This window comes from Protopterus annectens, chromosome 1.part2 (assembly GCF_019279795.1).
Source record: "Protopterus annectens isolate FY-2018-M chromosome 1.part2, PAN1.0, whole genome shotgun sequence".
Taxonomy (NCBI): Eukaryota; Metazoa; Chordata; order Ceratodontiformes; family Protopteridae; genus Protopterus; species Protopterus annectens.
Genome location: NC_056727.1, coordinates 1,198,396,568 through 1,198,417,797, shown reverse-complemented (window position 1 = coordinate 1,198,417,797; position 21,230 = coordinate 1,198,396,568). Strand labels below are relative to the sequence as shown.

At 40.8% G+C, this 21,230-nt stretch overlaps 1 protein-coding gene across 7 annotated transcripts in view; it reads left to right on the top strand.

Annotated features, from left to right (window-relative positions):
- The window catches only part of PAFAH2 (platelet activating factor acetylhydrolase 2), a 1,159,086-nt gene that overhangs the window by 212,916 nt on the left and 924,940 nt on the right, over nucleotides 1-21,230 (top strand). Inside the window, exon 3 of one of the 7 annotated variants that reach the window (XM_044060053.1) lies at nucleotides 8,064-8,150. The exons of 5 other annotated variants lie outside the window; for them this stretch is intronic. The gene's annotated coding sequence lies outside the window, so the exon portion shown is untranslated. Of the gene's footprint in view, nucleotides 1-8,063; nucleotides 8,151-21,230 lie in introns of those variants that run through there. One more of the 7 variants, XM_044060054.1, reaches the window with a different exon arrangement.

Genomic DNA, 21,230 nt, shown 5'->3' with positions numbered 1-21,230 from the left:
TATACTTTAGTGAGGGATAGTTAGTGGAGTTAAAGGTAGGAGGGTGGGGTGAGGAAGTGGGAGGTGGCTTGTTGCTAGGTATAAAGGAAATGATATGGGGGGTGGGAGGGGAGTGAAGTGAGCCCGAGTGCAGCAAGGGCAAACGGTGCGGGGCTACACCAGAGACAGAAGAAAATAACCCTAGAAAACGCTATGTTTAGTAAGGGTATCTTGTCTGTAAGTAGGGATATATTTTATATGTGAGAAAAAAAAGGTTCTTCAGATGTCCGGGCTATGTAGCATTCTATATCTTGCTGCGCTTATTATTTTACTTCTCACTATTTCTTGGGGCAGTGCAAGAAATAGGTGTGGGGTTTTAGCAGCAATAGGTGGCTCGGAAATAGGAAATCACTTTGGTATATATAGAGTCAGGATATGAGAGTGAAAAAAATTTAAGTGGGTCAGGAGACAGTCCAGGGTTGGCCATATCTAATACCGTGCTCACTGTAGTTAATTTAGATCTGAAATAGTCACTACACAAATAAAGCTTGGCTTTGGTTGTAGTTAGGAAGCTAATATTATATTCATACTTTGAGATTACTTCAGAGGTGCCGCTGTCCTCAGGGTACTCGGGCCGTTTCAGAAATTTACAGTTCTTATACAGGCAGATTAATGCTGGGTAGACAGTGTTTTTGAAGAGAGCTGGGGCTAGAGTAAGGATAAGCACCTAAGAAACAGTACACAGAAATGTTAGCATAATAGTATTTATCCTAATTATTATATACTCTACTAACCAGGAAAACCAGTGCAGATATAGGTTTCAGTCAGCAAGCAGTAAAACCTTAGGTATACTACAGTTCTAAAAATTAAATGCCGACTGTTACTTAAACTGTGAAATCCATGTAACATACATACACATCCAATATTTCCATTTAAACAGTCAAATAGCCTTCATATTTTACATATATCTTACATAACAGAAACATTGTAATAGGAAGTACAAGAGGTAGACAATGTTGCAGTAGCGTTTCTACCTATATGTTATGTTTTATCTGTATTGTGCACTTTGTGCTAAAATAAGGCACTGAAACTGCTACAAATGTTTCTGTTTAAACTGTTTAGTCAGAACATCAACATTTTCATATAATTAACATGCAAGTGCACACATTTAGCTAGGCAAACGAGGCATAAAAGTAGAGAGAGACAAATTAGTCTTTCATGTAAGTATCCTTAGTGGATCTGTGACAGAAGTCCAGGGGCTGCAGTGGAGCAAAAATCTCCTTGCAGCTTTTAAAATCAGTGTAGAGAGTTTGTGTTTTTCACAATACAAATTGCATATGGAAATATGATGTTATAGATTGTATACTTAGGCAATTATATATAGTTTGTTTTGTAAATAGTTGTCTAGTCGATTATCTTTTATTATTTTATGTTTTCACTATTTATAGTTCTGTCTGAAGATATGAAAAAAATGTAATCAAAATTTCTTTGAGTAAAAAAAAAAGGTAGCAGCAAAGAATGGATGTTTGAATTGTAAAAGATTTGCAAATGAAATTCTAACTTTGATCACTAAAGTGCAGAAGGCATTGTATTTACAGAAAGTTCAGTAGATTATCTTGGAGATATAGTAATCTCCATAGTTCTTAGCTATGGAAAATCTGTAGTTACGATAGATTAGATAACGGGTGTGGAGCACAGAACCCCACTTTCAAGGGCTGCAGTGGAGCAAAATCTCCTTGCAAAAATGCTTTTAAAATCAGTATAGAGAGTTTGTGTTTTTCAAAGGTGATCTCTCTTCAGTGTTTGAAGTTCTGGGACTTAAAGTTGCAGGTCCTGGACTTCTGTCATAAATCCACTAAGGATACTTATATGAAAGACTATTTTGTCTCTCTCTACTTTTATGCCTCGATGAAATGCTTCTCTTTTGTTAACAAATCATTATCCATTCTCCAGTTCCACACTTAATCCAGGGCAGTGTCATGGGAGAGGATATGGGAGCCTAACTGACTAGCTTGGTAATCTGTACAAGGCAGAGGCATAACTTCTGGACAGGATGTGCTAGTCCATTGCAGAAAACTTACACACACACTGGGCAGTTCACCTATGCCATGTCATTGCGTTGTAAGAGGAAACTGGAGCATCTTGCAAAAACAGATTCCACATGGAAGGCACTCCTACTGAGAATTAGACTTGAAAACCAAGTGCATTGAGACAGAGATACTAAGTACTCTGACACTGAATTACCTTTGTGTTAATTGAATAATAATTTTCAAAACACCAGTGCAATAGGAAGTCCCACTCTACTTTCTGAGATCACTTGCCACCTTTGATCACTCCATAGATCAGACAATTATTTTTCTTCTCCTTTCGGCTGCTCCAGTTAGGGGTTGCCACAGCAGATCTATGGTCCGCAGAATGAGTGGCAATAGAGTTTTATGGTGTCGAGTTGTCAGACAGTGCCCAACCTTCATCAGAAGGCACATACATGCACACATTCACACCTAGGTCAAGGCTCACACATTCACACCTAGGGCCAATTTAGAATGTCCAATCCACCTGCAGCATGTCTTGGAAATGTGGGAGGAAACCAGAGCACCTGGAAGAAACCCACTCAAACACCGGGAGGACATGCAGACTCTATACAGAAGGCACCCCAGCCGAGAATTGAACCAGAGAACTTCTTGCTGTGAGGCAACAATGCTAACTGCTGCACCATTATGCCACCCTCCATAGATCAGACAATTAAAACCACTACATTGTAAAGTTGTGTTTTTTGGTATATTGAAGAGTGATAGTGTCACTTACAGATTGGTGACTGAACAAATGGACTGTGCAGCTGAGTTTGAGCATTTTTGTGAGGAAATGATCCATGAGTTGGAGTATAGCAGCCATGTGGAATAGAGGTCTGTAAAAACTGATATTGTTAGATATTGTAGTGGTGGCAGCTTGGAAATTATCAGAACTGAACTGTGAATTCTGTCCAGATTGTTTACAGCATACATGAAATATTTGGAAAGAGTTGGAATGAATACAGAATTCTTGCATGAGCAATTGATATCTTGAGAACTGGTAAATGTCAAATTCTAGAGGTTTGGGATAAAACAACATAATCAGATAAGTTGAGCAAGTGCAAGTAAAATAAATTTATTGGACATGATGATAAAGCGGTGTGATGAAGTTTGAAATTGTTTGGAACTCTGGAAGGAAAAGCAACACTTTAATGGAGTGCTTGAAAACAAAGATGGAAGGAAGGGACTGGTTTTAGAAAAGATTTGGTGACCATGGTGCTAGTAAAATTTTTGCCAGTATTGGGTTCAGATTGTACATATAGAAAACCTAGTCCTATAATTACATTTCTAATACGCTGTGCAAATGAGTAAGTACTTAAGTAATTGTGGCAACCTAGTGGAAGGTTATCAGTAGCTGGGTGACCTGTACATGTTGGGCATAACTTTTCTGAGGTGACTGAGGCATTGTTTGCAGAGAAGTCTAATGTACAAATTGCCATTCAGCTACTGTGAAAGTGTTTTGGACGGGTAGAGTTTTGATTTTTGAGAATACAAATAGAAATTGTAAAGAAAAGGGAACTACCATTGCCTCTTTCAAAACTCCTCTAAAACAGTACCCATCTTCTATCTGCTATTGCACCTGCTCCTTGTCTCCTCCTTTCAGAATCTAATTGCATTTGCTTATTGCTGATACTGATGTTTAATTTGTACTTTTTAATAATGCCAGGAGAAAGCCTCACTATTTTAATAACAGAAGCATCTGTGTAATGTTAATCCCTTTACCTTTGTTATTCTTTATTTTTGTCAATTGTTTTTTTATTTTGTCAATAAATCAACCAGCTGTCAAATATGTTACCTTTGTTGTATGTACTCTTGAAATGTTACTGATTTTTAGATGATTACACCTGTATGTTCAAGTTATTGTGGAGCTTTTCTCCCCTGGTCTCCATTGAAAATGGGCTTGTAACAGCCCAGTGGAAAACCCTGGTAAACAAATGCTAAATAAATAAATAAAATAGCACAGTTGCAACTTGAGCGCAAGGAAAGAATGATTGGTTTTCTGGGGATATTGACTCTGCTTGAGAAGTAAAATATGAATGAGAGGAAACTGTGCATTTAGGAGATAAATGATGAATGTTAATGTGTGCATTTGCAGGAGCAATAGGGCTTGAGAAACATCACGGCCCTACTTGAATTGTGAAAACAATATTATGGGATATTTTCAGTGAAACATTCATGTTTGCCAAAAAAGGTTCTCCCAGTAAACCACTGAAAAAGGTACACTTTGGCCTAGCTGCCTGGTAGGGTATTATTTCTTCTACTAAACACTGAACAAGCAACTGCTTTAAAAGGTCCTGTAAGGAAATTTGCTGGTGAAGTGTTAACCATGTGACTGAATGATTCCTTGGGCTGAACAAAGGTTTAAACAAGTGTAAACATTTTTAGTTGAATTAGTTAACTGGCACACATATTTAACAGATATATTTTGGATGATATTCTTTGAGTGTGTTTAGAAAATGTCCATTAAGGTGAAGCACACCTTGCCTATTACTGTAGAAGTGAAATAATATAGCAATTTATTTAAGAAAAGAAACTATTACTTTTCTTAAATAATGGCATAGTATAATGCCTGTTTACTGCCCTTCCCGAGATGTCTTGGCATCCGGCGACAGTTGATGTACTGGCGCCGCCGCCCGCGCAGTACATCGTGTAAGGGCAAAGCAAAAAGAAGTGGAGATCATATGAAATAAGCAACGGAGACCTCCGCTTAGCTTTAAAAAGCTTCTCCCGCTGTTAAAAACATTTAACACAGAGACAGACAGACAGTTATTAAAAAAGTTAATGGAAAATCGTCCTTTAATATTTAGTTTTCCATTAGTTAATCATAACCGGTCGCGCTGGGGCAAATCAGGCCAGTTTGGGGGGATCATGGTATAATACAATATTGATTATATGACGAAACGGTTTTACAGACTGATTAAGTAATGCAGATTATGATAAAATAGCAATCGTATGTAAGTGATAAAATTGTAAGGAAAAGTTTGTGCTCATTGATGCAAATGTAAAGTTTTGCTTTTTTCCTTTCTTGAAAACTATGTGGAACATTTGATTAGAACTGAGTTTCCTCAGAAATTATTACAATTATAAAATATGGTCAGGTATTAACAGTTTATCTAATAAATAATATAGATTCAGACAGAAATAGTATAATATTGGTTATATAAGGACCGTTTCTAGATTGAGCAGTTACTGCATAATATGGCAAAATATTAACCATTGGGAATGAAAGACCAGTAACATTTGTGTTAAGGAATCCTTTTGTGTTATGGAATGTAAATGTAAGTTCTTGGATTCTTTTTCATGAAGACTGTATATGTGAAAAGGCATTTGATTGGAATTTACCCTGCTGTTCCATGAACACAGTGTGCAGATATGCAAACGTGTCTTGTTCATTATGTTCCATATGCCACTGGGGACTACCACAATTCATATACAAGAATCCTGGTTAGTTCCTGGTGGTGTACATTTCATTTTTTTAATATACTAAGTGCCCTTTGTGTTGTAGAACCACATATTGCACCAGTGCTATGTGTAGACTGTGCTTGTGATGGAAGGTAGCTCTGTGCACCTTGACAGAGCTACTCAGTACAGTCTTGTAAGGCAGCTGTGCACTTGCAAGTATGTCTTACCAAATAAGAACATGCTGCCTTATGCCACTCTGCTGTGGTCTGCCATCATGTTTGGCTGTAATTCATAAAGGAAATGGTCATTAGGCATGATAGTGGACAGGAATTCATTGCCGTAATATGGTAATACGAGGCTCCAGTGCTGTGAGTTCCCATCGGAGGGAACATGCCATTATTCAAAGTGTGAGAGGGAAACAAGGTAATGTGTTGTAGCAGGTTTGCCTGCACTATGAAAGACTCCATTGTCAATAGGGGGTTTTATGCCATGCGTTGGATGTATTGAGAGTTTTTTGAGGCTTGACAAAGCTAGTGCATTGCTCAGCTGTCTACGGAACAACATACCAGCAGGTTAGAGGAATCGTTGTAGCCACACAAACAGCCATTTGTATGTAGCTGGACTTGCATAGCATCCACTGCTGTGACCATTATGTGCAGCAGTGGTGTACAATTTGTGAGTTGAGTATGGTTGGAGTGGGTAGGTTACCTTGAGATGCTTGGAGAATTAGTGGTACAGAGTGGAGCAAGAACACACACAAGATCTTACCTTGTTCTCTGGGATTCCGTTAATTACAGAGGGTTGTTGCAAATAGTTTTTGAGAGTACAAGCCCTATTCCATGTCATACCTTTTTGTATTTACTCATAAATTATAAATTTTGGTGAAGTATTAACCAACTGTAAGTTATTAATGTATATTTAATCAGAAAGGGTGTCATATTGTTTATGTGATGTGGCAATTTCTAGATTAAGTAAGTAGTGTAGAACATGGTGAAATACTAAACAAGTGGAAAACATAAAAGTACATTTTTGGTATGCAGTGTCAGTATTAAGTCTTTATTCCTTTCTTTCACTAAGATTGTTTATATTAAAAAAATATTTCATTGCAACTGTAAAGTTAATGTGGAATATGATAGTGATAGCATATGTAGCTGTTTGTATAAAGTTAATAGATTTTTTTGTTTTTGATATATTGCTGTAGAAAACCGAGGAGGAGTTTGTGATTATAGACTTGCGTGTAGGATGGCATATATAGGCAAAAGAGAATAAGATGACCAGAACTGTTTACTGGAGTACAGATATAAAATAAAAGTAATGACCAGAACTATGTATTGGAGTACATATATAAAATAAAAGTGTAGCTTTTCTTGTAGTTATGGTTGTGTGTGTGTGTGTGTGTGTGTGTGTGTGTGTGTGTGTGTGTGTGTGTGTGTGTGTGTGAAGGAACTGCTCAACATTAGTGAAACTGTATTAACTATTTTTTAGAAAGTGTCTGTCTACCCATGCTCATGTATCATTATCTGACCCCTGTAGCAGTCCAGTAAACATCCATCTCCATCCTTGGAGTTTACTAAGCAAATAGGGAGCAGATGTAGATTGACAGGCTCTTCAGTAGTGAGTGTAAACACACACACACACACACACACACACACACATACATACATACACACATACACACACACACACACACACACACACACACACACACACACACACACACACACACACACACATCTAAGAAGAATTTAGAGTTGCCAATCTCCCTATCATGTCTTTCATATAAGAGAGGAGTACCTGAAGAAAATCCATACACAGGGAGGACGTGTAAACTCCAGACAGAAAGCACCACAGCTGAGAATTGAGCCAGGTAACCTCTTTCTTTGAGGTGACAATACTACCCACAGCACCAGTGTATAGTTTGCATTAAACAGCGCACACAATATTTGACATTATTAAGAGAGACATTATAATGTGTTATCTCAGAAGGCAAGCAGAATATTGCTATGTTTAATGGGAAGCAGCAGGTGAGTAGGATTAGTTGATGGTGATAGATACTCTGAGGATTTGTCTAGGACATTGTAAATGTAGATGAAAAGATTGGTTTCATTAACCAGAAGGGTTTATTAAACCTGATGGGGACATGGTGAGAAGAATAAGACGAGGATTAAATGAAAACGTAGATGATGGTACAAATTGATGGAAAGTGTGGTGGGCATACAAGAAAAAGTCTATGGAAAAGGGATGCCTAATGGTGTTTAACTAGAAGAGTGGTGTAACCAGTTTTCTGTCCAGGCAAATTGTATGCTAAATTAAAATAAACATAGACAGTTATTAATGATATTTGGTTCTGAATACTGAGATGTGTTGAGATAGATGGGCAGAAAAGTGAAGTTATGTAAGTAAGACAGTAAAGGAATAGCACTGTATTGTAAAAATGAAAGCTGTTAAAATGCAGAAGATATAATAATGTGTATGCAGAATTGTATAAAGATATGCTATTATGAGCATATAAATAAATGGCACAATTAAAATTTCCAATAAAAATGTACGTGAAGGATGCAATTTGGAAATAATCTCCAACTTTTGTTTGCCATTTTCTGAATAATTTTGCAGCCAGATCAGCACCTTTATGCAGAACTGTGCAGTAAGAACATGGACATTTCTGCAACTTTTTGTAACCTCAGATTTCGCATTAGTAAGGTAAGTAAGAACTGTCCTATAACTGATACACGGTCTTAATTTCAACTAACTCTTATGTGTACACCGCTATAGTCCATAGAAATGTATTTAAAACTATGGAAAAAGTCTTTATTTGATACATCCTTTGCTAGATAGGGTTTTGAGTCCCCAGAGCAATCTGTTTCTGTGTTACTTTAGCCAGTTGGCCAGCGTCCTCCTTGCCTGTTTCTACCTTCCATACCTGGTCCATGCCAGAAGAGCTGAAAATCATTAACAACAACAACAGTAATAATAATAACAGAAAACATTGTGCCTGGACTCCAAGTAACTGGGTGTGGGTGTGTGGGTGTGAGGGTGTGAGAGATAGAGAGATACCACGGAGCAGGCACCAAAAATTTATACTTTCAGTTTGAGCAACTGATGGGCTGCCCCTACTTAGTGCAGTTCACCAGTACTAAAGGGATGTATATATTTTTTACACACCTCTATACTGGTAGCCCAGAATACCTTGGCATTGGATACTAGCACTATTCCTGATACTTACAGAATAAGTATGTGTACAACATCCAAAATTAGGTAGCTCTTGTTGGGAAACTTCAGTACTGATTTAAGCTTACCAGTGTTCTTACTTCCTTTAGTTTTGCACACCAAGGTCTTCTATCATATAATCTCCTTGCAGTAGAGAATAAATCTGGGATGGCTTTTTCAGTCTTGTCTACTGGATGTTTGCCATTATCACCTCTTGTGCTAGCATAATGACTGGCACACCTCCATCTTTGGTGGTCTTTTTTTTACTGCTAAAAGTCAGTGTTTACAAAAAGCAATATTTTCCACAATATCTTCCTGGGTGAGCAAGATGTTGCACAAAACTGATTGATGATCTGACCCTCATTCCATTTTCTTTGTGGTCAGCCCCCCATTTGAACAAACTGAGAATCAGGGAACTGGTCTGTAAGTTAGCTTAACATGTGAAGATGGATGTCAGCTGGCAACCATACAAACTTTCTGATATCACGTTTTGACCTTTCAGAACTGCAGAAAGCTTAGAACAGCTGCAAGAGTATATAGTGGCATCAGAAACTAGACATTTTAAAAGCCTTCTGTTTGAGTAAACCGAAGACATACCAAATCAAGGTCAACATTCTGTTAGTGGCATTTCTGGCCCTGTATTGCCTTTACTGTGTAGGTGGGGCATTAGAAGATACAGCATTTTTCATGTTGTTTTATTTTTATCTTTAATACGGACAACAAAGTTATACTCAATAGTGTATCTATGTGTAATATATATATATATATATATATATATATATATATATATATATATATATATATATATATGTATATATATATATATATATATATATATATTTATATATATATACACACACACACACACACACACACACACACACACACACGGGTCCACTTCTATTCGCTGACATCCCATTTCACTGAAACCCATTTCGTTGACAGCCCCATTTCATAGACAAAAGTAATCAGGGCAAAAACCTGGGATTTGCCCCCCTCCCCACTGTTGTGCGACTGTGGAGTTGTAATATATAGTTGGGGTGTGGGGGTTTCACAGCCCCCCACCTAGAAAGTTTGTCTATGAAATGAGCTGTCAACGAAATGGGTTTCAGTGAAATGGGATGTCAACGAATAGAAGTAGACCCATATACACACACACACACACACACATACATACAAAATTAATTAAATGATGAATAGAATTTTTCAGGTATAAATTATTAATAATATGGCATTTAAAGTTAGGAAATGCCACGTTTTAACAAAGACCCATATAATGACATGTACTGAATTACTGACCAACCAGATCATACTGTGAAACTTTTGCATTACTGAAATTGGCAGATTTATATTTCTACAACTTCCAATCATATTTTTTTTAAATTAGCCCTAGAAACAAAGGACAGCTGACTAGTCACAAAATATTTGCCATTGGTAGGTTTTGTAACTTAAATTGACATATATCTGTAAAAAAATGAGAAAAACTGTTTCTGATTTACGTAAGTAAAAAATAAAACAAAGTTCATAAATGAAAGAAGTTACTACTGAATAAAATAAAAGGAAGTAACCAATAAATACCTAGTTCACATAAATAGGCAATCAGCCTTTGATTTTTTAATCCATCGCATTATGAATATCAGAAACATGTGCAAATCACATCAACTACTTTATTGCCAAAACACACAAGAATGGGTGTACTATCCAGAATCAAGTCCTGTCTTACACTAGAATCAAACCCATTAGATAGCCAGAGCCAGTGCCTATGTTGCTGTTATTAGCCTGCTGGGATGGTTCTCCTTACAATACCTTTAAAACTGACCTTAACAAACCTGCGGAGGTGTATCACGGTGTTGAGGGAGTTAGCTGCAGAGATATGTCAGTCTTCCTGACAGACATTTAGAGCAGTTGGATAGCTCCTTAGCCATCCCCTACAGCTACAGAAAATGTGGCCGTAGTAGATGAAGGCCATTAGCTTTGGCTGAAAGCGCTAAACAACTGGTTCTGTTTTAGTTCGTTATATTGCTTTACTTGTTGGTGTGCACAGGCTTTTCCTGCTGTTACGTGAACCTTTCTGAACCTACAGGAAGTGTTTTTAGTGGTTGCTGTGTCTTATGGTGTAGTTTTTGTCGTTGTTCCATTAAAGGATTACCAGCTATTTTGGATTCCTGTGGATTATTGGTGGGTGTCCAGCGTTTCATTCCACTTTAAAGCAGAATTACGCTTATTGGAGTCGCCGAAGGTATTTATTGTGTTTGTTCACCCAATTTTCTTTACGTAGTAGATGACATGACATAACCTAGATAATTTTTGTTTGTTTTTCTTACAGCTTAAATGCCAGCAAAGCAGAAACTGATATCCTCCTGCAATACTGTAGCTTTCTTAAAATAGCCTACTAAACCAAAATTGGCATTTACTTTATCAGCTAAAGAATTAAATAAATAAAATGACATAAAAAAATAAGGGAACGTCACATGCTGCATACACAAAACACACACACGCACACTGTCTGCTTTAATCAACTTACTAGAAATGAAATGTATTCTTATTGTAATAAACAGGTTAAAAGAAAAGAAAACATTTTCTGCAGATAGCTAGTGAGAAAACCAGTATAAGCAAAACAGGCCCTGTTCTATCTAAACTAACTAAAAATAAACTAAACAAAAACAACTAAACTACAAAATTAACAAATCCTAACATAACTCTCAATGAACTGCTGAAATATGTTAAAGTGAGCTGTTACTTCATTAAAAGATAAAATTTGCCTTTGAACTGGAGTTCAGACCCATTCAAGAGATGCACAATTTAAATAAACATGTGAAAGATACTTTAAGCCCTGTTTAGTTAGAACTGTGATGCAGAAGTAACTTGTACTTCAAGTCAGTATATCACATTATATCATGGTTCCTCATTTGGCGACAAACCTAATTATTTTATGTATTTTTGTACTATGTTTGCAACAAACAGCAAGTTATAAAAAAATGTTATAGTTAAGCTCTATAATTAAAAACCAACCCAGGAATTCATGAAAGGGACTAGTGTGAGCTGTATGGCTTACACTAGATATCCCTGTTCGCCCTGTGTTGTATTTTGTGATTCAGAGACATATTAGCCACTATGAAGTAAGACCTCATTATCAACTAATTTGCATGTCTCTGAATTGCAATCACTACCTTGACATGCAAGTCATTGCTGATCCTTCCATCACAGTAAGTCAGCTGCTGGTTCTGAAGGCAATGGCATTCCCGCCAGTTATTGTCCCATACACACAAGTACACAAAACACACACACAATAGCCCCTGCACTTGCCCCTGACTGGTCTCCCTTCCTATGGATCACCTTCTACCCTGATCCTTGTAATAGCTGAGGTGCCATTATGGCATGTATCTAGTATGCCCTGGTGGCTAGTGTGTCTCCCCACCCCCTGATCACTGCAATATTCTGCGTGCCATTATGACACTGCCCTGGTAGCTAGTGATCCCCCAGGTCCCCATCCTGAAGTTGGTGCTGTTAAGGCACTTATCTCTGGTGTCTTGTGATGGCCCCAGCTTAGTATTGGTGCTGGTGCTGTTAAGGCACTTAGGACAAATGTATCCCTAGAGGCTAGTGATTTTCTCATTCCCCATCTGTGTACCATGGTTGTGATAGGTAGTTGAACATTTTGGCTACAACATGGTGAGGCCAGACGCACTGATCTGGACAGAAAATTGCACGTTATGTAGATGCCTTCCTGAAGGTGTTTTTTTTAGCGTATGCCTTTCCCCAAGACTGCCTCATTAGCATTCATATAGCCACCAGGCCAGCCCTATACTGAGCTGCATATATTTGTGCTTGAGCACCATGCAGCACCTTGTTAGGACAGTCACTGAATGTCAAACAGGTACCCTGGCCATGTTGCATTACCTTCATGAATGCCCTTCCCCAGCTCTTCACATCAGAGATCAAGATGTTCTTTAATGGTCAGAGGAATAAATCAGTTTAATAAATGAAGTTTTAAGTGCTGAAGGATTTGTAAAACTAAGTTGTGAAGGTGGGTGTATAGTATGTTTTCATTAATCAGTGCTTAAGTACACTAACTGAAGTAGTTATAGTGTGTAAACTGGATTTCATTTGGACTGAGCCTCAACCTGTGTGTCCATGGAAAATACCTTCCTCTGACAGTGACTTTTGTTATGTGGGTTATATCTTGCTGAGGCTATAATGTTTTCCAGTTTCCAAATCTTCAAGGCATTTTCCACACGCTCAAGCTGTTAGTAGATTTGAGTTGAGCTCACTAAAAAGAAATGTTTGGGTACCAAGCCCTTCAGAGCTTTCCTGCTGCCAAAGATAGCTTCTCTTGTGGGTTTTCAAGGATCAGCAGTTCGGTAACACTTTCTCTTGCTGAGCAGATAAGTTCCCTTTGGGGAAAAGGTGTTCCACATTTACTGTTATGAAAGAAATTTAATTATTTTCTTAGAAAATATTAATTTTAAGCTAAGAAAAGCATTTTGTTGACTGATCTGATGTCTGCTCCATCTTGCTTTAACTGTGGGTTATCAGGTGTGACTGCAATCTGACACTGGCCAGTTCCTTCAGACTTCGAAATCAGCAGGCACCACCTCTCTTACCCACAATCCCCTGCTCCTCACCCGACTCCCCAGATCCAGTTTGCCACCATTCCTGTCAGCAGCTCGATCGGGCTTCTCTTTGGCATATCCTTTTTTTCAGTCTTGCTATAGTGCTTTTTTCTTGGGATTTGTTCTTCCCTTACTCTTTGTTTAGTGCTAGTATAGTTGCGTATGTTTTTTGACAGGTAGATAGGTAGCTAGGTAGCTGCCATTAGGTGTGTTATTTCCTCTTGTTGCTAGTTTCCCACTTTTTTGGAGTGCTCATGTTTAGTGTAGGTTTGTGTGTGTATCTTACCATATTAGTATCAGTATATTTTACATATACTAGTACATTGATATTTTCCTTAGTGCCTGCAGGCATAAATTGTCATTGTTGGACATGCATGACAAATGTGTGTATTGTTTGGGAGTGATGCGCTTGAACTCTCCATGTTTCATTTGTGAGGGGTTTGGGTCCAGGGCTATTAAAGAACATCTGGCCAAATTGGTCCTCAAGGGCCTCCTTCCTGCCTGCCATTAATCTGTTTTGTTTTGTTCTTGCTTGGCCCTGAAGGTCAGGTCTGACAGACATAGATTACGGGACTCCAAATCATCCAGGGGGGAACAGAAAATGTCCTCCTCCACTTCTGTCCCAGGTCCTTCTTCCTCGGGTTTGCCAGACCTGAAGATCCCACAGCTATCAGTTTCCCCAGCTGCACCCTTCATCTACATCAGCTCAAACTCCTCGGAGCTGATTACCCTTGGCGCTGACCACCAGTAAGGCTCCATCAATGGCACCAAGCCATTCAGCCCCTTCCGGCTCAAAGGGGCTCCTTTGAGTAGGACAGCTCCCTCTTTTTCACCGTCTACCCTGCCGGAGCTGTTGCTGGAGTCATCATCTTCTCTACCCTGGTTCCGTCTTCCTGGCTCAGATCCAGCAGATGGGTTCATCATCATTGAAACAACCCTCCAAGTCCCTGTCAGTGGCTTCTTCCATCCGTTCATGGAGGTCGGTAGGCAGTATTAAAGCTTTTGACTTGGAGCAGCTGTTGAGGCCCTTTTTGCAGACTCAAATGCAGTTAGGACTTGTACTTTCGGGTCTGGGTATGGCTCCTGGACCTTTGGCTCTGTCTGGATTCCTCCCTTGAGCCCCTTGGATCTGAGATCTTTGGGGCTGGCTGCTTTCCAACCCTTGGGGTCCAATCCAATGGTTGGCCATCTTTGTCTCTGACTCGCTCTTTGGTCTTGCCAACTCTGACTACTTTGCGGCCATCTAGACCTCAGAGCCATGGTGTCAAGGCTTGGGTTTCTGGGTTGGGGTTAACGGTCCCTGCTTCTGATTCATCTCTCCTGCTTAGAGCTTCAGCGCTCAACATCCCATCTCCTGTCTCAGTGTCAGGGCTAGGCATATCTCCCTCAGGCTCAGGTGGATCTTTGGTATCTTCAGGTACAGAGACCCTTGGTTTCAGGAGGCCAGCATCTGCTTCTACCTTTGTTGTGGAAAGGGTGTTCTCCTTTAAGGAGATGGGTCAGGTTTCTCCTGCTGGTGTTCCATCCTCTTTCTTCTCTGGGCCTGTGACCAGTCATCAGTCTGCTCTGGGACAGCCTGCACCAGTTGGTCTCCAATCTGCTCCCTTAGTGGAGCTTCCTGTCTCTTCGTCTCTCCTCCGGCATTGCTGGAGTGGGAGGTTTCAGGAAAGATGAGGTGTAAGAGAAAACTTCTCGACTCTCCAGAGGAGTCTGTCACAGAGGATACTGACCTTTAGGAAGGAAGGGGGCCCTTTAATTATCAATGGGATGATACTTTGTCTGAAGATCTCTTGTAGTTGCTTCGCCAACATTTAGGCTGGATCACTGAAGCCCCCTCTCTAGAGGAGTCAGCATTTTTGGAGGCCTTCAGCATGGACCCATCCACACCTTGTGTGGTTCCCCCTCTTTGGATGCACTTGTAGACCTAGTGTTCTTGAGAACATGGAAGAAACCCTATATGGTGGAGCCCATTCCAATGAAGCCTCATAAAATTATTGCACCTCACAAAGACCGACTACATTGGAATAAGGGTCCAGCCATTGATGCGATTATGGTGGCAGCTGCTCACCAAGAAGGAGATCCCTGAAGAGATCACTTTGTTCCAGCCTCCAAATACAGTGTCTGTGGCTTTAGACCGTTTTGGTAAGTGCTGCTATGCCTCTTGTTCTCACTGAGGGCACTTAATTACCTATCGCACTTGACCAAACTCCATCATGACTGAGTGTCTGAAGCATTGCGAAATGTTAAGGTGCAGCAGTCTCTGGGGATTCAAAATATGCTGAAGACTTGGTTGTCTACCCTGCTATCTAGCTCAAATGATTTCATTAGGCTTATTTCCATTTCAGCCAGTGGAGCTTCCCAAGCGTCTGGCTTTGGCATTGCCATGCAACACCTAAGTATTTTCCTCTGTTTATTTGCTAAGTTTTTCTGCATAGCCGCCTATTTTGAGCATTTTCTGGCTTGTTAAACTTGATTTCTGCATTAGTAACTGTATTTAGAGCACAACCTAGAGCTGTTTACTGAATTTCCTGTTTGCACTTATTTTTAAAATCGTTTTTTTCTCAAAACTTGCATTTTATCTGTCTTTGGCCTGCACTGTTATAACTTGTTGATACTTGTGAACCTCTATGTCTGAAAAAAACAAAAAAAATCTTGCTTTTTTCCCACTTTTCTGAGATTTAAAAAAGTTCAGTTACAGGCTTGCTGTTCTTGAACTGTTTGTAAGTTTCTTGGAGGCCATTTTTTGCTTGGGCTAAAGGGAAGTCTCTCTGTTGATCAGTAGCAGTGAAAAACATTGAGCAGCCTGCCTGCCCCTGTGGGAGTGGTTACTGACTTGAAACTGTAGTTTTATTGGCCATTTTGGGTCAATTCCAAACTCCTTCATCTTCCTCTCTTAAAACCCTCTTTTGCGCGGTTTTGTGCGTTTTTGTGCATAGCGCAACAGCAGGCAGCGCCGCCAAATTGGGTTTAAACTATTCCTGGCTCCACAAAGTCTGCTCTTCACTTTTTCCCTTAGAACTGCTTTATCTCTCAATTTAAACACCATATTCTCATTCTAAGGCCCTTCACTGGTCCAATTAAGTAATCCTACAAGTTAGCACTATTAAACCATAAGCACTACTTACTCTTATACTCTCTACGATTACCCTGTCCTCTATTGGTCCGTCTTAAATTCAGTTTCCCTATATTACTCTAGCATGTCCAAAGGTCAGTCAATGGTTTCCTCTCCAGTCCAGCTGGTGACCAATTTTGAGGCAATGTTACAACTGTCTCATGTACATGGACAACCCTCTCCTCCTCCAAACAGGTTCAAATATATGTGAGAGATGCAACTATTTAGCCAAACTGGAGGCTGAGCTCTCTCATCTCAAAACTGGTGTAACCAGTCAGGAGGAGAAGGTAACCTCACACAACACAATTCCAGTATCACATAGTCCCACCACATCAGCGAACCAAACACATAAATGCATAAAAACATACTCGGAGGCTCTAAATAAAAATCTACCTAAGCAACAGAGACCTCCAAAGCAGACATCCAAGCAAACGCTACCTCAAAACAAAACACATAGCCCACAAAGTCAGTGTGCCAAGCAGCCACAGCCCTTAAGGCTGAATAACACACCTGATACTCTTGTAATAGGTGACTCTATTGTCAGACACACTGACGTCCCGTTCACCAGGCTGAATAAAGAGAAGGTCACGGTGAGCTGCCTGTCGGGTGCTAGGATCCGCCACATAACGCAAGCACTCAGGTCACTCCAAAGCAAATACAAATATGACTCAGTCATTGTACATGCTGGTGTGAATCACCTGAGACGTACCTCCCTGGACTACATGAAAAGAGACATAGAGGAGCTCTCTGATCATGTAGCCCAGGCTGGTGTGACCCTGACCTTGAGCAGCATCTTACCCTCACCTAGAATGATGCCACAGTACAAAGACAAAATGATCGATTTTAACAATTGGCTAAAATTTTGGTGTCATTCAAAGGGGATCCAGTGTCTGTCAGCCTGGGATGACATGCTCGACAAGCCACGTTGCTTCGCTAGGGATGGCTTGCACCTGTCACCACTGGGCTTTCGGATATTGGCAAAGGCTCTTGCCACCTCCATAGTGCCTTTTTTAGGCAAGGCTCAAAAGTCAAACCCACCCCCATAGACAGCACAAGGAACAAGAAACTAAGGGTAATGCTGCTTAACGCCAGAAGTCTTAACCTCAAGATGCCCGCACTTGAAGCTCTCCTCAGTATGGAGAAAATCGATATCTGTGCAGTGACAGAAATCTGGTTCAAGGCTCCAGAGAGCACCCCAGCACTACCAGGCTATACCTCATATCATGCTTTTCGGCCCCAAAACCTGGACCGAACCACAAAAGGAGGTGGAGTTTCCATATTTATCAAGGATATCCACACCTCCAGGTTAGTGGCATTGCACGAAGTATCGGAGACCATCCATGTGCAACTAACAGTGGGCAAGACTGCTTTTCAGTTTATAGCATCCTATAGACCATCCTCTCAAAGTCAGGAATCCCACTCTGCTTTCCTGAAAACATTGGAGAACATGAAGATCTCTCCGAACACCATTATATTGGGCGACTTCAACTACCCAAACATTGACTGGGAGCACTACTCAAGCCCAGCACCTTAGCCCAAAGGTTCCTGGAAATTATAAACTCAAATGCTATGGAACAACTAGTCACCACTCCCACAAGAGGGGACAACATACTAGACCTGATCATTACCAACATGGGGACTCTATGCTCCACACCAGAAGTATATCCCTCATTGGTAAGATCAGACCATAAATTAATTTCACTGGATGTCCACATCCCGACCCTACCCCCAGCCCAGAAAACCACAGTGAAAAACTTCTCAGAAGCGAACTTCTCACTTCTCAAAACCGAAGTGGAATCCTTCAAGGCCCCAGGGCCAGTGGAAACTACGGCCCAAAGTGCAGAATCTTATATAAACGCATTCTACGGACATCTCCAGGAATGCATGGATCACGCTATCCCAAACAAAACCAAGACCCAATCATCCAAAGGCAGGCGTCCAGTCTGGTGGACCCCTGCCATAAATAAACTGTACAACAGAAGGAGGAAGCTACTACATGATAGAGCAAAATCCCTAATAGGGAAGGCATCTCTGATCAGTACTAGCAAAAAATTACGATCCCTCATAAAATCCTCCAAGGCCAGCTTCGAGAGAAAAATTGCACAGGACACCAAAGACAATCGTAAGGCTTTTTTCAGTTATGTTAGGAACCTGGGATGCAACTCCCAGACTTGTTCTGAGTTGATTCTAAACGACAAAAAATACACTGAACCCACAGACATCGCCAATATCCTGGCAGACAGGTTCAGTGCAAACTCCCCCCCCCCCCCCCAAAAAAAAGAGCAAGTATCTATTCCGGCAGAGGGCTGCCTCCCAAACATCTCTGATGCTCAGGTGAAAGCTGCCCTCTCCAAAGCAAAAAACACTGCTTCCATGGGACCAGATGGCATCCCAGGTTGCGTCCTACATGAACTCCAAGAGGAACTAATCCCTCAAATAAAACGGCTATACAATCTCAGCCTCACTACAGGATATGTGCCCACAGAATGGCGTACAGCAACAGTGGTCCCACTCCACAAAGGTGGAGCCTGTACGGACCCTGGAAACTATCGCCCCATAAGCCTGACTAGCTTAGTCTGCAAGGCTATGGAGAGGATCATCATGGAGCTCATAAACAAAGACATTGGGGACCTACAGACACTAGATCCTACCCTGTTCGGCTTTGTCAAGGGCAGATCCTGCCTTTTGAACCTGGTTGACTTCTTTGAAACAGTCACCAAAGCCATAGATGAAGGGAAGGTAGTCCACACAGCCTATCTGGACCTTGCAAAGGCATTTGACACAATACCCCACTCGGGCATCATAGATGAGCTATCCAGCTTAAATATAAACCCCTATGTCACAAGATGGTTTGCAAACTGGCTCAGAGACAGAACCCACAGAGTGAGAGTTGCTGGAGCCATGTCAGACTTGAAACCGGTCACAAGTGGCGTCCCACAGGCTTCTGTCCTGGGACCACTCTTATTCGGTATATACTTTTCCGAGGTACAGGCAAACGTGGGAGGACTATGGCTCACCAAGTTCGCAGACGACTGCAAACTGGGCGCCATAATCGACTCTCCAGCTGACACAAACATCCTTCAAAAAGGTCTCACAGAGACAGATAACTAGTGCCAGCACCATGGTTTAAAGCTAAATGCCAAAAAATGTATAGTCATACCCTTTGGCAAAAACAATGTGCCCACAAATTACCACATAGGCGGAAACCCATTAAGTACAGAGAAAGTTATTAGGGACCTGGGGACCCAAGTTGATAGCAATCTCTCCTTTGAAAACCACATTGCCAAAGTGGTTAGAAAGACCTTCTACATAGCCCACCTCATCACGAAGTGTTTCACATCTAGATCAAGAGAGGTAATCGTGCCCCTTTATTCATCCCTCATCAGGCCCATCATAGAATACAATGCCCCTTTTGGGATGTACCTTACCCGACACCTGCAGCAGTTAGAAAGACCCCAAAAGTATCTCACCAAGAGGATCAAAGGTCTCAAACAGATGCCATATGCTGCTCGGTTAAAAAAACTCCAGCTCTACTCAGTTGCATACCGCCTACTTCGAGGCGATCTATGCCTGACATACAAAGCTATGTCGAATCCAGAATTAATGGACATGCTCCACCTCAGTAAATCTAAATCCCTTAGAGCCACACGCTCGAGGGACTTGAACCTCAGCACAGAAATAAATAGAACTTGCTGGAGGGACAGGTTCATAACCCAGAGGCTCCCTTCGCTCTGGAATAGAATTCCAGTTCATGTGAGGCAGAGCACCTCACTGAATCTCTTCAAGAAGAATCTCGATAGGTGGATGGGGGATCGTAAGTTTGTCCCAGGGATTACTCCCGTGTCACTATAAGACAGAGGCACAGTAAACTAAACCTTAAAAAGGGCACAGTATACTCAAATCAAGGGGTGGTGTAAACCATACAGAATCGGGCTAGGCTTATAATTGCCCCAGGGCAGATAGCCTAGTATGAACCAATGAACCTATGGATGTGATTATGTAACTTTGCGGGTTGCTTTAAGGTGTCCTTTATTAATGCCCTTCCTTGTTCAGGCCAAAAATTAATAACACACCAACTAGAAACGAGTAAGATGGGAAGATATTGTCCGGCATAAGAGTGCATTGTGCCACCTCCTCTCAGTAAACCTTTTTCTAGGAATCGGAAGGGGGTCAGTGTTTCTTTTTCAGAAAGTCACAGCAGTCTTTTTAGGATGTTCCTTTAGAGGGTTCCTCCTGAGACCTGCAGGGAACTATAATGGATACCACCCACTGAACAAAGACATTCTGCTGAATCAGGGTTTCCATGTGGCTTTCTCTGGCAGTCTCTTTCAGTGATCCTGAAGAGTTACCTGACTATCCTGCTCTGGAGGCCCTTTCAGTGACCCTGAAGAGTTACCTGACTGTCCTGCTCTGCAGGCAGTTGGGGAGGGTATTGCTTGGCTCTTCACACAGAAGCTTGGGAGGCCATCACGTCAAATGTGTAGATGTTAAGAAATGTATCCGGAGGCTAAACTATTCCCTTTTTAGAAATTCCAACATTTCATCACATATATCTCTCAGACTTTCCACCCCATCAGAAACTGCAAGCAGCATTAGAGTTCCACAAGCTGCTTGTAGAACGAGTCATCCAAGAAGTCCCACCAGACCAGCAAGTGTCTGGGATCTGTTGAAGATTTTTTGATACCAAAGAAGAACAAAAACCTCATGCATATTGTAGATTTAAACAAACTGAATCTTTTCATGAAACAGACCAAATTCCAGATGGTCATGGTGTAGTCCATATTACTCCTTAGGAAGGACGATTGGATGTACTTGATGGAACTCAAGGATGCTTACCATCATGTGAAG